At 40.8% G+C, this 12,951-nt stretch overlaps 1 pseudogene; it reads right to left on the bottom strand.

Moving 5' to 3' along the window:
- Positions 1-232: 232 nt before the first annotated feature.
- LOC139454998 (proton channel OtopLc-like) lies at positions 233-11,884 on the bottom strand (annotated as a pseudogene).
- Between the last annotated feature and the right edge of the window lie 1,067 nt (positions 11,885-12,951).

Here is a 12,951-nt window from a genome sequence, read left to right on the forward strand (position 1 = left end):
ATTGAGTCATCGCGTCCCTTGAACAAGCATTGATAAAGTCATTACAAATATCGATCAATACATAACATGTTTTTTTAGAAATCACGGAAATGATAGGTGGGTATTATTTTGTTTGATACCTTTAATACTGGGACTATAAGTCCAGTGGGAAGGTATGCTCTCAAAACGTTTTCATTTTGGATGCGAATACCCGTGTGTAATGACGCTTATATTTATACTAAATAAATATTTCTCAGTTTGACAGCTCCCTCTTCCATGCCTGCTTCCATATGTTAGACAGACACACTGTTGAGTGAAACCGGTAGAATATGCCAAGGGGGACGGACACGTGAGTGAAGATTGACCACGCCTTGGTTCCATAAAGAGCCACCTGGAGGGGGTTGTGTTCCATCTTCTGTGTCTCAAAGACATTAATTCCAAACATAGCAAAATTACTTATCAACAGAAAGGTGATACATTCTCTTCCTGGTTTGGCCCGAACCTGGTATGCATTAGCAACCGTCATGCGCAGCCCAACAATGATAAACAACGCCTGTGTTGATGCTTGGAACGCCATGATAGAATTGGTAACGATAGTGAGACAACCCTCCAGAGTACCATAGTGAAATATGGCAGATACAATGCTGAACGTGGAATAGAGCATTAACCCACTTAAACTGATCAAGAGCAGCGTTTGTTCAAGGCCGCTGTGTCCTTGACGGTCGAAATGCATGCCTTTCATGCGGTAACTGCCAATACCTAGAGCCGCAGTGGCTACGATATATATCGACGTTTCTGACAGGTGCCCGACAAGGGAGGCGATAGAGCCGAGATGTTCCTCCCCCAGGAAAACATAGAAGGCGACGAGACAGATGACGGCGAACACAAGGACGAGAAGTCCGCAGAAGAGACCCCTGCTGGACCCAGCACAGTCGACGCTCATTCGATGTAGTTTGTGTTCCTCGTCGGCCTCCTTGGGTCTGTGTGTATGTTCACTGCCAACATTCTTCCACATCAGGTACAATATACCTGTAGAAAGACAAGGTCATTTTAAACTTGGATATTGTATCAATATTTGACCCATTATTATTTTCAATGAAACTTCAAGTGAGGCTAATACTTTCTTTCTCTTAAATGTATTTAAACATCTGCATCATTCTCTCTTTAAAGACTCTCGGTCGATATTATACCATGGCTTAGCTCGATCAGCTCAATTTATCGTTTGAGGTTATATTATTAACTGATGGGCAAAAGACAATATACACCCATGTTTGATGGTGATTTTAAATGAAACAAACAAGAAATGTTTTTTCGACGGAGAAGTATTTGATACGTGTTTTTACTTTAAGTTTGCAGTTCGATGTTTTTGGCTTCTTAACGTTTTGATAACTTTGGTAATTTGTTGGTCAAATTCAATCTCCAAATGTATATTTTCTTTTGCACGGCAATTTATAACCACATTGTCTTGCAGAATCCCGGAAGGTACTTTGGTATAACATTGCAATGTCGCTTTTCTCGATTTGCGAAAAATTCGATATTCAATTTCAACAACTCAAGTTAACAAGGTTTTCCTGTATTTATTTCTTGCATGGTGTCTACAGTAAACATTTTCCAGGTCAGATGACACTAGCAACTTATTAATGATTTTATTCAGTTATTCAAATTGTAATACAATTGTTGTTTTTTAAGAAAAAAAATACAGTGAATATGGTTATCCATTCAGATTTCTCTATCAGACTATATGATGTTGTTTGTTGTTTGTTTGTTGTTTAACGCCGCACTCGGCAATATTCCACCTTTATGACGACGGCCTGTAAATAATCGAGTCTGGACCAGACAATCCAGTGAATGACATCATGAGTATCGATGTACGCGGTTGGGATACGATGACCAACCAAGTCAGCGAGCCTGACCACCCAATCCCGTGTGTCGCCTCTTACGACAAGCGTAGTCGCCTTTTACGGCAAGAATGAGTTGCTGAAGACCTATTCTTTCCCGGATCCTCACGGGCCTCAGATTATAGGAAGTAATGCATTTACTGTAACAGTATGACCTGTCTACCTGCGGAGATGAGGCTGTATTCAATGGTACAAGGGTACAGGTAGTAGGCCGCCTGCTCGACGACTTTCCCCATCATGGCATCCCAGTGACAGCTTAATTCAGGCAAGAACGACCCCGCCCTTTCTGCTGAAACAACAACATAGAAGTACTGCATAATCCTCGAGCAATATTGTTTCTATAGGGTCCTCGTTTCATAGCTACCTTCCGTATTAATACTAAGGCTTGCTCGTTGTTCTGTTGTCTGAATGTATGCTTGGATACCGCGCACCATATCCCTCTTTTTGCGCAAATCAAGCACTCGTGGTCACGATCCAAATTTACGCTCTTTACATATGAAACATGCATTTCACAGTTATCACGCTCGGCTTGTAAATGGTTGTGTTGGTGTTCAGTTTAGTATTGAAGATGTTTATTTCTCATGAATCACCGTGGTGACATAAAGAAGTTGACAAGAGAGACATATATACAAAGAAATGAGACAATAGTTAGTGGAGCATACGCAGTCCATATTATACATACTGGGCTAGTCGTAAGAGGAGAGGTTTATAAGAACAAGTCATAAGTGAAACAAATTTTTCAGTATTTGGATATTTACAATAATATAATGGGAGATATTTATTTCTTAAATGATCCAATTCATGGCATTCTAGTATAAAATGGAATTCATCACCAATTTTATTTTTACAGAGAGAGCAAAGCCTATCTTCCCTATTGCGGTTATACCATCGGCCAGTTTCAATTGGGAGTCGGAGGTTGGTGTATTAAACCCGCTTGTACTTCCATCAGATTCCTATGAACAGTATACAGAATAGCCGATCAGAGACACACTCTGTGGAACAAAGTAGACACGAGCCTTCAACCTTCATTAACTACAGCCTAAGGAGGTCAATCTGCATCAGTAGCAAGTTTAGTTTAAGTCACTCAAACGTTATTGTGTCTGCTTAATCATATAGTGTTATATCTATTAATCTAGTTGTATTTACACGATGATGTTGTTTTACTCATATTAGGATAAAGCTACAATGCTAAAAGCTAACCAAACTTTTTGAAAAAACGGCAACAAAGAGAATACGGGCTGAAACATATTTTATGCTGCAAAAACCATAAGCTGAGATTTGTGAACATTTTAACATGAAATAAATAACAATAAGCATGTAAGTTGTATTTGCTTGTTAGTGACTTCCCCGATGACGGCCTGCAAGGGAGGTAATTCTGAAAAACATTCTCAGCACATTGAGTAAATTTGGACATTAACTACATACATGGCAGAAATAACATGACCTTACCTAACACATGAATGTCGGTTCTGATCGCCTGAGACCCATTCTATTATTTAAAATGTACCCCTCAATCATATCCTATGTTTGAATAATTATTACATTTGCAGCATACCAAACCACAATTGTGTATCTCGACTTAATTATATAAGACGCCCGTCTCCGGATATTTACAATAGTTTCCGAATGAAATAGATCTGGGGGAATAAATCTAAGTTTGTTTTCTGTCGTCTGTTGTTGTTCGTTGAATGTGAAAAATAAACGAAGTGGATACATGACTGACTATTGGATTCATACATGTCATATAATAGATGTGCGGTTGTAATAGAACTTCGTTGTCCTCCGGACCATCTGGTAACATGAGGTGATGTACCCTCTAACGTAGGGGGTACGTCAACCTATGTACCCCTCGAGACAGGTGGACAATTAATAATGTCCGACCCTAGCTGGAAATGGGTAGAAATGGTGGTGCTTATTCCAACATTACGTTCTGAACATGTTTACCACATTCTTTAAACAATTAAACACGATTGACCGCATTCACTGTTTCGTGTCCACACCTGTAGCCTGCCTGTACCTGCCTATACCTGCCTGTACCTGCCTATACCTGCCTATACCTGCCTGTACCTGCCTATACCTGCCTGTACCTGCCTATACCTGCCTGTACCTGCCTATACTCACCTGCACCTGTGATGGCAGAGCTGTCCGTGTGTTTCATACTGAGAGCTGTAGAACCCACCCGAGTCTGTTGGTGATCGAGGGCCTGGCGCATCTCCCACTTCTGTGTCACGTGCAAGGTTTCCACGACAATGCTCCTGAGCCAGACACAGATGTTGGTGCCACACATGTGCATGAGTCCGAACTGTGCCAGAACCTTGTAGCGGTAGATGCACATCTAAGTCACAGAGGGAATTTAAATAAAATGTCTCTTACAATAAAATGAAAGAAACATCGGGCGTAGCTTAATGATATAAGCCATTTGTGAATGAGAGAGAGCGAGCGAAGGAGATAGGTTTGAGGGTGATGTGGGGGGGGGGGGGGTGGGGGGGGGGGGGGGGGGCTGGGGTTCGGGGGGGGGGGGGGGGGGGGGGGGGAGCGAATCGGCCAATACGCCAGACAGTCATGCAGAGACAAAGATTGCAAATTCGGAACATGCCATATTTCAATATAGCTGGTGAACCTTTCACATTTGCTTGTGGGGTGTATTTATTTGACAGCCAATTACACTGAAAACAAAATCTCCAATTTAGACAAACTTGGACAATCTGTGTTTTTTTTCAAGTGAAAATCAAAATCAACACAAACACATAAACACACACACACACCTCTCTCTCTCTCTCTCTCTCTCTCTCTCTCTCTCTCTCTCTCTCTCTCTCTCTCTCTCATTCACAAGAAGTAAGTTACATTTGCCCTTTTCATTACAACTTTTTAAATTGACGTCGTGTCGTTCTTGGGGCTACGAATCCTGATAACATCTGTGACCACTGACCTTGGAGTTGAGGAACAGGAAGTACAGCTGTACGAAGGTAAATGCCAGTTTGGCCACGGGCTTAATGGCTTGGATGACGTCACTGCACGAGTCATGATAGTGCGTTATCTCGAAATAGTGACCTATGGTCAGTCCACTGTGAATCATGCTGCCAATGCCAAAGCCTGGAGACATAGGTGTTATGAGGAAGTGAATCTTGACATTTACTTGACAAAACGTACACACACAAAACATTGTCGAAATGATCAGTTCGGTTGTCACTCTTGAATTGTCAGGGTTAATTGGAATATTTAGTTTTACCTATATCACCTCTATGTGTGTCGTGACCTTGATTTTCACTCAAACGGGTGCTTCCGTACGCCCGTCGCCATCATTGTGAATTAACGGTGATTCGTGGGTGTAGGGTCGAAAATTAACGGTTTTTCGTTTGTGTACGGTCGAGAATTAACGGTGATTGGTGAGTGTACGGTCGAGATTTAACGGTGATTGGTGAGTGTAGGGTCGGGAACTAACGGTGATTCGTGGGTGTGCGCACATGAATTAAACTGAATTCGTGATTTTACCGTCTTGAATTGACAGTGATTCGTGAGTTTAGGACGACAAGAGCTGAATTGGTCGTTGTTAAGATCGATGTTCATGTTAAGGTTTTCAATAGGACATGTGCTCAATTTTGACGTGATGTTAACCCGTTTGGAAGGCGGTACTCACTGAGAGCATCTACTGATTTACTGAGGACATCTACTGATGGTATCTTCTAGGTCTTTGTCACCTGATTTCATTTAGCTTTTTCTCATCATTCATGGTACGCTACTGCATCGCACATGAAATGCCTTGAGGGCTTCAACAATGGTCATCAATTATAAAAAGTAATGGAATTGAGTTACTAAGATCTTTTGACATTGGCATGTTGAAGAGGTACTTATTCCTTGTCTTAAAAACTCTCTGAATTGGAACACAACATACGTTTCTAGCATAAAAACATACACTAAATGCGGTATCCATGGAGTGAAGTGCAAGTGACTATCGATTCTGAATAATCTGAACACAGCATATAACTGTAAAAAGGGATGGGAGGACTCGGCCGTGGACGGTGCCGAGACAGAATTCAATCAGCAAACTCCACACACTGTCGAGAAACCTATTAGGAATAAACCCCAACGCCCCTGAGACGTTGATATATCGAACAATCGGTCAAAGAATGGAATAAAACAATGAGTTTTGTCGTGACACTATGCGACACGCATGTTTGTGCGTTATGGGTCTAGGTTAGACCTAAAACCTGATCATTTCGAATTGCGTGTACACAAAAAGGTCTTTCCTGAAATCCTATTGTTGGAAATAGTTATGATTTACATGCGTTATAAACTGACATCCAAAATTAAACTTTACCACTTTCAAAATAAAATTGCAAAAATTTAAAAACGCAACTTCTATCTAAATCAATGCAAAACCCAAAAATGCTCTTTGCAGAAAGGGATACACGTCCAGGGCACGTTCTTCGTTAGTAGAAAATGGGAAAAAGTGAAAAACATGTGCCGCTTGGGCAGCCGAAACTACACGTTCAATAAGGGCATATACATGATGTGGACGGCATGTCAGACACTCACACAGATAATAAAGTACCACAGAAATGCCACGACCGACACCAGAACAACGCAAGGCCCTGTGTATGATATAGATGGGAGACGCCCATGCCCACATTGGTACAACTTTTGGTTGCTCTGGTGTTGCTGTAATTAACCTGAAGCAACGTTACAGACAGACCGGGCAGACATCAGACAGGGAGACCCAACTACACCCATTGAAGACCGGTACTTGCGTACTTTGCATCCATTCCTGGCAGTGACATCATCAGCGACGAATGTCTTAGGGCATATGGTTGTCGAAAGACAGTGGTCAGGCGACTCAGGGTTCAATCAATTAAGGTTTAGTGACCTTACCGAGAGCAGGTATTGTCAGCCTAACATCGTCGTCAGAGATTGAGATGGGCCCGGACTGTACGTCGTTGGCAGCGACGTGACAGGCAGAGGGTCGCCTTCACTTATTAAAGCCGGTTCTGTCTGTTCACAGCTGATGGAAGACAGCGGCTTTATCGTGCCGTATGGTCGAGGGGGTGTTAGGGTGTGGGGAGGAATTAATTCCCTTGCAGCCTACAACGTCAAGGTGTTGCCGTGTCAAGCACACTCCCCAGACATTTCCTCCATAGAACACTTCTAAGATGTCATGGATCGTCGTGTTCGACATCGACCACATCCTCTAGCCAACCGACAAGAACTGATCCAGGCCCTCAAAGAAAAATGGTCACGACTGACTTTATATGTGCGTCGGAGAGGTTTTGCGTTTGTGCCCTTTGTCCATTACGTTGAAAATTCGTTTTTGCTACTGTCATGCCAATATCGGATGCTGTATGACTGTCATTTTAAATGTTGATTTCGTTGAGATTGTGATATTTTCTATACATTCATGCATCTATCTGTTGTGTTCTTTTTTTAAAGAGTCATTTAAAACTATGGTAACGTTTCTTTTGGCCGTCAGTGTATATAGCCCGAGGCGGCATGTCTTATTTATGTTGTAAAAAAACTACAAATATGGCTAAGTGCAGTCTTGACCAATTATTGGAAAAAAGCGTTTGAACAATAACATTGAAGGACAATGTTTCCATGGCAACTCGGTGCCGGTTTTCAAGTTTCAAACAAATATAAACTACATCAATGTATACTACCCAACAATACCTGTATATTTAAGTTCACAAATAATACCAAAGTTAGATATACGAACGGGTATGGTACTAACAAACCAAGATTCATAATCAGGGTGAATCTAAGATTCGAACTTAAAATCATAGGATCGCATTAGAGACGCAACTCTGCCTTGTGAAATTCTATATATTAGATGTCAGCCCGTGTATTCTTTGATTTGAATTCTACATTCGTTAAATACATCGCCCACAGGACTACATATCTGGCATTTACTCTCACCTACTGCACCGAGCCTCAGATAAAAGCTACCGGTGTGACGACTAGTTGTGCTGTCATCAAATGCTACTTTCCTACGTCTTTGTCTATTTGAAGAAGAAGATGCAGAACTCGATGACCGGGAATGGTCATCTACGTTGAAACGGAAGTTGCGAGAGAAGTTCCGCACCAAATCTCGAATGCTACGTCTGCGCCTGCGCAGAAGGTAGAGGTAGACATACAGAAGGAATCCCATGCTTGTGCAGTACAGGTAGACATAGAACGCCTGGAAATTGAACCAAACACCAAGTTAGAAACGCACACGGTCAGATACAAGAATCGGGGTGTATTTCATTAAGAGCCACCAGGACATGTTTCCACAATCGACCAAAGCGGGGACTTGAATTTGTTGCCTTAGACGTAACCAGTCAATGCTTTTTAACCAACCACCCAGCAGTAAAAAGTACGATTGTTTTTAACAATTTTCCTGTTCGGTGGCATCACTTTTCTTTCCCAACAATGTGAGCACGTGGCCTCCTCCTACATGTAAACGAGTAGACATCAGGGAGGCTTCTAGGACTCACAAGACTGTTGAGTAATGACTGTAGCTAGTTATATATCTTTCCGGTTACACAAGCAAAGCTATCGTGACATAGTCTGGACAATTGTTAATTAAATACGTGTCCACGTGATAATGTAGAGTCTGTTTCATGGTGCACTGATACAAATCAGTCAAGTAATTTCGTCAAAATGTAATTAAGTCACTTTCTCTATGTAATTACATGTAGATTTACATTGCTTTCTATCATTACAAATAGCTTTTCTTTCCCGAGACTGCATTGCTTAAGACGACATCCTAATAGGATTCAAGAGAAGTCAGCAGAAGTGAGTGAGTATGGTTTTACGCCGCTTTTAGCAAGATCTTAGCAATAACCAGGCGGGGGACCACAGGAATGGGCTTCACAAATTGTACCCATGTGGGGAATGGAACCTGGATCTTCGGCGTGACAAACAAACGCTTTAACCACTGGGCTACCCGACCGCCCCTAGTCAACAGGAACGTCTGCACTAATTTCTACCTCTGGTTAAGCTTACGTTTGTATGATTTGTATTCCGGAACATTGTTAATCCCAGCGATATCAGTCACAAAGATACTGTCCGGATTACCGTGGACTTTTTGTTTAAATCAAATACTCTAAGATAGGAGTAATGAAGAAGAGTATGTTATACGCGGTAGCTTACCTCAAAGAAATATGGGCGACGTGAATCTACGAATGTTTCTGCTATGGGTAACACTGCACCAAGCATGACCAAGAATATGCCGTATAGTCCACTCAGTATTCTGAAAACATTCTTCCTGTTGGCAGAAACATGAAGACGGAGAGCCAATTACTGTATGTGCATGCAATAAATGCGACTCCCAAACATGGCAATCTGTTTTAACTTTGACTGATTACAGGGTTCATCAATGCACATCATGGACATCTAACGTACGATTCAGTGTCTTACGTTATGTTCAACAGGTCGATATTCAAAGAAATGTATTCAGATATTGCATAATACTTTGAGAACACACACACACACACACACACACACACACACACACACACACACACATATGCACATATGAATTTAAATATCTGTCTGTGGTGCGTATGTGTGTATGTGGTGTGTGTGTGTGTGTATGTGGTGTGTGTGTGTGTGTGTGTGTGTGTGTGTGTGTGTGTGTGTGTGTGTGTGTGTGTGGTTGGTGTGTGTGTGTGTATGTGGTGTGTGTGTGTGTGTGGGGGGGGGGGGGGGGCTATGAATACCTGAGTTCTGTAGACACACCCCTCTGGACAGTGTCACCTGCAGATAAAAGATTATCGTGTTTTGTACCATGATTTTCATCTGAGTCAGTAAATAGTCGGTTGGACAAATATCTCATATAAAATATGAAACTGTATCTCCCTGCTTAAATTGCCATTCGGGCATAGAAGATGAATATCATGTACTTTTGCTATGGCAACATTTTCAACATCAAAGAGAACTCTAATATTAACCAAATATTACTTTCATTATACCAATATCAGTTTGTTAAATTTATGTCCAATATGAATATTTTTGCTTAGATGAGATACAAATAGAGAAATTCACCCGAATATATTTTGATATTAAATATATCTACACGAGTTGATAAAAGTGGGAAAAAACTCCGAAGCTTGCTTCCCACTTTATCCACTTTTATCAACGAATGATGATATATTTTATATCAAAAGACACAAGGGTGAGATTTTATTGATCATCCAACATCCTACTTCCAACCTTTTCAGTTTGTAGACAGTAATAAGCAGTGTCTTAAGTGTAAAGAGTACTGCTAACAACTTCAGGAGCAGGGTCATTAGTGATGTCATTTGATTGTGACGTCATGTAACAATGACGTCACAATGGTCTGCATAGCAATGTAATGCAATTTTATTGCAGCGATATCTACAGTGTAGATGAACATTGTATTATGAATTGTTCTGTGGCCTTTCTACGAATAGACTGTTTGTAAGCCTGTATATCCCAGTGACGGGGTAATGTTATAGAAAAGCCCAAACTGACGTAGGTCGAAGATATTTACTACTTGAAAACCCAAATAATTAGGGCGAATCTGGAATTCGAAAACTGATCAGCGGGACCTGCATCACTAAGGGACACAGATCCATGGACACCCAGTAGTATGATTCGCTTTGTTTTATTATATTCACATATTTCGTAATGAGTGAGTGAGTTCGGTTTAACGCCGCTTTTAACAGTTTTCCAGTTATATCACGGCGTGTCAGCTTAATGTGGGAGGAAAGCCCGAAGTGATGCAGGCGTCAGACGTTTACCACTTCGGGGAAACCCACGAGCACGGGTATGGTGCTGACAAACCTAGAAACATAATCGGGTCGAACCGGGATTCGAACCCACAATCATAGGTTTCTGGCGTGCCCAAGGGACGCAACTCTGCACAGCAGCGAATCGCGGCGCCCCCCTATTTCGTAATGATTCGGGTAACGCAGTGGTATGTCAGATTTAATACTTGTGCCTTTTTTATATTGTGGAACTTTTTAATCAAAGAGTATATTCCTATACAGAATAATATGGGTGAGGTTATTACATACATCCACAACATAAAATACTGACACACATGTAAAACCCTACACAAAGGTATTACATTGCCGGGCAAAAGCATGTACTCCCTATGAATTTGGAAAATTTCAAAAGTTTTCAAAACATTGCTAGTCTGAAAACAGTCGCGAAAAACACTACAAAGTTGAAGTTCAAAACGTAACTATGATACCCATATCAAATATACCATCATCGTATAACCACTTTTTGTTTGCTTCATTTTTAGCCGCCATCGAACATAATCTTTATTTTACCCGGCATTTAAGATGTCAGGTATCTGAAACAATGACGAAATGACGATGATGTCGATACTAGACATTTGACTACAGTTGCATCCATAAATTTTAAACAATTTTGAAACGCGGACAATACAATTTATACAATTAGTTTAGTTAATATGAAGGAGTTAAAATGTTGTTTCGATTTTCTACAGAAAATAAAAATATAATAAAATCAGGAACATTCCTTCAAAAGAGTGACTGTGTAATTGCCATTTTGTTTTGGCAAACGTGAACTGTTAATGTAGTACCTGTTATTATATGAAGCAAGGCGTAATCCCCATCAGTGTCATCTGGCTGCTGAGTTGTCTTTGTCGATTCCACATCACTTTCAGCTGTACTTGGCAACGACGTCGTTGCAGTTACCATAACGTCAATGTCTCTCATCGTTTCACAATCATCAACAATTTCAACCGTATCACGTACCCTGATTTGGTCACCAACGCTGGCAGTTGGACCCTCACTCACAAAAGACATCCAAACTTTCGGCTGAATTTTTAGAAAGTTTTCGGAAACTTCAGATTCCATTCTCGCATTCTTCAACGCACATTTAAAGTTTTCTTTGACATCCCCATTTCCACCAGCAACGACACGACGGGGAATGGCCATGGGCATTGCATTTGAAAACTCTTTCAGTGTCGTTGAACCTTTTGCAGCAGGATGTACATATTTCGTATCTGTGTCTTGAGTAAACTCTTGGTCCTTCATCACGATAATGGAACGAAAGATGTAACTGGTGAATCTGTCATCTGTTTTCTTTCAATACAAAGATGGAGCCTGACAATCGAGAAAGACTATGGCCTGCTCTGTTCTCAATACATTCAGTCTCCAAGAAAATAAATGTCAGCACTCTTTTAAACACTGGACACATCGTGTATCAGCCACTATACGGGTGTCAGGTCATGCCATAAGGTCAGACCATGCGTGTCAGTCAACCTGTTGCCTATCTGTACGAACATCTTGAAAAGGTCAACTGAAGAGCATATACCAACGGTCGATCTGTGTCAAAATCTGATGAGGCTTGAAAACGATATCTATTTTAAAACATAATGTGGTTTAACCAAGAGATGTTTAATCCATAGACAGAACTTATGCTTATGAAAGGAAAAAGGTCATTTCACAATCGTGTTTTATTCCCAAACCATTTGGTCGATTGTCGAAATTATCCTTGAAAAATATTGACATGTTTAAAGCAATTTATGAAAAGAATCTTTGGTCGGGAGAAATAAAGGAAAATGAAAAGGAATTCGTTTTTGAAGAAAAGTCAAAGGGTTACTTCGCTCCCAGTATTGTCAGACTTACTGAAAGGTCTCAAAGAGTCTCGTCAGGTGAAAAAAATCTGTAATCACTTGTGAAATTGTGAGTCGACGGATCAATAAAGTAGGAGGCAGAAACTATTATGAAATGCCTGAAGCACAACAAATGACGACCTGGACATTGTTACGACAAGAGGTGTTTCTATCAATGATAAAAGATATGAAATCTTAATGAAATCTGCCCTTTATGGCATCACTGATGTTATCTGCTATTGTAAAAGATATACAAAAGAAGGCCTCACCGAAACAACTTTTTCGATAAAACGAAAGATAATTCCATTCAAAATGGATTTCGTGGCCATTATCAGCCATTCATTTAATGTTTCGTATGAAGCGAATGCTAAATGCCAGACATTGACTTGGTTGACTTATTCAATATAGTCTGTTATTAATGAAACTATTACGTGTATGAGGCCTGTACAGCATGTCTATTTCTGAGCGCATTATTTGAAATTGATC

The sequence above is a fragment of the Haliotis cracherodii genome, unplaced genomic scaffold, assembly GCF_022045235.1.
Source record: "Haliotis cracherodii isolate W230 unplaced genomic scaffold, xgHalCrac1.p SCAF_1, whole genome shotgun sequence".
NCBI lineage: Eukaryota > Metazoa > Mollusca > Gastropoda > Lepetellida > Haliotidae > Haliotis > Haliotis cracherodii.